Source organism: Sinocyclocheilus rhinocerous, unplaced genomic scaffold (genome assembly GCF_001515625.1).
Source record: "Sinocyclocheilus rhinocerous isolate Xijiao unplaced genomic scaffold, SAMN03320098_v1.1 scaffold576, whole genome shotgun sequence".
Taxonomy (NCBI): Eukaryota; Metazoa; Chordata; class Actinopteri; order Cypriniformes; family Cyprinidae; genus Sinocyclocheilus; species Sinocyclocheilus rhinocerous.
This window is the reverse complement of record NW_015662167.1, coordinates 1241749-1245388: the sequence shown is the minus strand read 5'-3', so window position 1 is coordinate 1245388 and position 3640 is coordinate 1241749.

The window sequence follows — 3640 nt, the reverse complement described above, 5'->3', positions numbered from 1 at the left end:
CCACCGATCTGGACGAGCTCACTTGAACTGTTCTGGAACAGTGTTGTAAATACAAACCAACCACTGATTTCTAGTCGTGTCCTCTTTTGGAAGGCCAAACAAAGTAGTTTCGCTTTCACAACGAAACACACAGCGCCTTCACGACATGACGGCAGCAACAATACTACAGTGAGAATAAAAGTTACGCCTTCTTTCTTTGCGTGAACATTTGGGCGGCGTCAGTGGTGTAGTGGAGGGTATATGCAGGTATACGGCGTATACCCGCTTCTTTATCAGTCGGCTTTGCGTATATCCACTTCTAAATCCCCTCTGATGCGCATCATTCATTAGTGTCCTGCATTAGTGTAACCAAAGAAAAGGGGCGGGTCCCAACATTTAGGTGTGTGGAGAGGGAAAAAAGGTCAGAGGAAGCGATTGCGGATGTGAGTTGTGCATGACCGAACAGCTGTTGACTGTAGCGGTTGTACTGGCGAGCGGCTGGGTGTTGCTGTTGAGCGGGTGTGAGGACTGGAGTTGCAACAACTTGTATGACTTGCGTGTTTTCGTTTCGTTGACTTTTCCCGGGGTTCGGAGTGAGTCGTGGGAAGAAAAAAGAGGCTGCTCGGAGATCGTGAGTGTGCTGCGCCATCAGGCTGGATTCACCGGGGAAAACCCTCCACATCAGCGCCTTTCGGGGAACACATAAGTTTACCCTGCCATCGAATAACATTGCAGGATTCGACTCAAGTAAGATGTTTCCTTCTTCCATCAGAAACCTACGGATTAAGGGGTAAAAGTAAAGAAGTTTGAACGATCGGGAGAGATTGCATTGAGACACTTGTTACACATTTGAGCTGTTTTACAAGTGGACTGCGTTGGACTTAAGAGAATTGAAAATACAGCCTGCACAGCCTAATTCAACAGCCTGTGAGTTTTGAAAATTGTTTTTTAGAAAATGCAGGAATGTTAATTTGACAGAGATGCTGCTTCTTCATGCGCGAGAGCATGTCAGGGGATGCGCGCAGAGTGGTAAAATAATAGTTAATTATTGATTACTAATTTGAATCAGTACATTACAACGAAAACAATAGCTTAAAAACCGGTAAACTCCTGTAAACTTTTCAGTCCAAGGATCCATTAAACGAATGCGTTCAAACAGTAAATTCAAAACAGCTCTAATACAGAGAAAACCCAACCGATTTCATCAGAGATTGTGGAGAGTCGAGTCCAGATGTCAGTAAATTATTATTTTCAGCGTGCATTTGGTTTAAAAGCAGGAGTGTTATACTGGATGGTGACTGAAGGTGTTTTAGATTATGCGCTGGTCTAGTTATTCTGAATGGATCGTATAGTAGCATGTACAGTAAGATCAAGACAGCAGGTTTAGTGGTCTTTTGGCGTCTCCCTGTGGTCCTATTTGATATCGCAGCTTGACTGGTGCTTATTTATATTAAAAAGGTGGTGGGGATGGGGGGATAAATTCTGGATAAATTGATAGTCACGACATTATTCTCATGCGAACAGACAACTAAACAAAAGAGCATGTAATGTACTAGAGGTTCTGACAAAATGTTAATTGCTGCAGTCTATATTTTTTTTATTTGAATTATTGCAAAATCTGCACCTCTTCTGTGGCAAATTTTAATTTCATAATGATTCTTACTCCGTGAAGTCAAGCAGCAGAAGTTAAGTGACAATATGCAAATACTACTGGCCCCTTTTGGGGTGAACTAAATATACAAGACTAGTTTTACACGTCTCTGTTTATAACACGTCATGGGGCATAAATTAAGAGTATACCCACTTCTCCAGGCACCACTACACCACTGAGCGGCGTTATGCAAATCTTCCCACATCGTGACGTAGACTTGTGGGGGCGTGTTAGAACGAGCCGCTTTAGGTAGGCGTGGTTGACTCTTAACTTTTATAAAGAATATCTCTGGATTTGAGACTTTAGTCTTTGCAACTTTACAGATCTTCTTTATGCACCAAGAGCTTGTAACACTTAAAAGAGAAATGAAAAATTGAAATCGCATCATATGACCACTTTAATGGTGTTTATGCTACAAAAATGGAAAAACGATGTGCCTAGGGTACTTGTAACACTAATTCCAGGTATCCTGAGAGGATAGGCAATGTAATTTATTTTATTCCATTTCCTAAATCCAAAAGCCAAAAACACACAAATGAACGTCAGGTCTATATTAGAGTGCCTCTCCATATTAATCTGGTTAAATGTTAATTAATTTAATCTTACTCTGCTGTATAAGAACGGTGTTGATCCGGGATGTTGTCATTGCAAACATGACGACCGTAACATAATTCTCCCGTTTGCATTGTGATCTGTATTTTCACATATTTATTTTAATATATTTTATATATCCCTCCATGGCATATTTAAGTTCCACTTGAAGGTCCATCTGTGTCCCAAATTTATCAGAAACACCTCGGAAGAAGGTTTTCACTGACAGCTGTCATTGTAAGACCGTGAGCAACTCCGTTTGTTTGTCCGAGTGAGCAACAGTAACTAAGTGGGGCGGGGCTTACCGATAGGTCAATTGAGAGCAGCTTAATGGTGCCTTTCCGTCACGCCGGATCTGTTTCCTACATTGTTGTGATTTGATCTGAACGAAAACAGCGTATCCGTGTGACGCAGTTGTATCCGTGTGTTTACGTCCAGCGGATACTCTTCAAAATGGTGCTACAGGGTGACGCGGAGGAGACGAGTTGTTGAATAAAGTCGTTTTTTTTTTCTTTTGCGCACAAAAAGTATTCTTGTAGCTTTGTAAAATTACGGTTGAACCCCTGATGTCACTTGACTCCAAAAGAGTTTATTAGGTCAGTAAACGCAAGTCCTAATGCATCATTATCAACGTGAATGTAATTAAAATCTCTGACAATTAGCGTTTTTTTAAAGGTAACCAATAGGTCTGAGAGGAAATCTGCAAATTCTTAAACCTGTAAAACCTGTATCCTGTTTTCTGAGTAACATTGAGAATATTAATATATAATATTATAAATCTTTTATATATCCCTCCATGGCATATTTAAGTTCCACTTGAAGGTCCATCTGTGTCCCAAATTTATCAGAAACACCTCGGAAGAAGGTTTTCACTGACAGCTGTCATTGTAAGACCGTGAGCAACTCCGTTTGTTTGTCCGAGTGAGCAACAGTAACTAAGTGGGGCGGGGCTTACCGATAGGTCAATTGAGAGCAGCTTAATGGTGCCTTTCCGTCACGCCGGATCTGTTTCCTACATTGTTGTGATTTGATCTGAACGAAAACAGCGTATCCGTGTGACGCAGTTGTATCCGTGTGTTTACGTCCAGCGGATACTCTTCAAAATGGTGCTACAGGGTGACGCGGAGGAGACGAGTGTGTTCCGAAGATGAACGAAGGTCTTACGGGTTTGAAACGACATGAGGGTGAGTAATTAATGACAGAATTTTGCTTTTTTGGGTGAACTATCCCTTTAAAAACGCAGTGCTCTTAATGCACACTAAATCCACACTATCTCGAATACCGCTCTATTCGAGGCTTAGTGTATCCCATCATGCATCATGTTCTGGAAATAAATCGTGGGACTTTTTGCCGAGATCTTGCGAGAGGTCACGGAAACCTTTCCAATGTATGTTAAATATTAACAACCTGGAGTTTAAC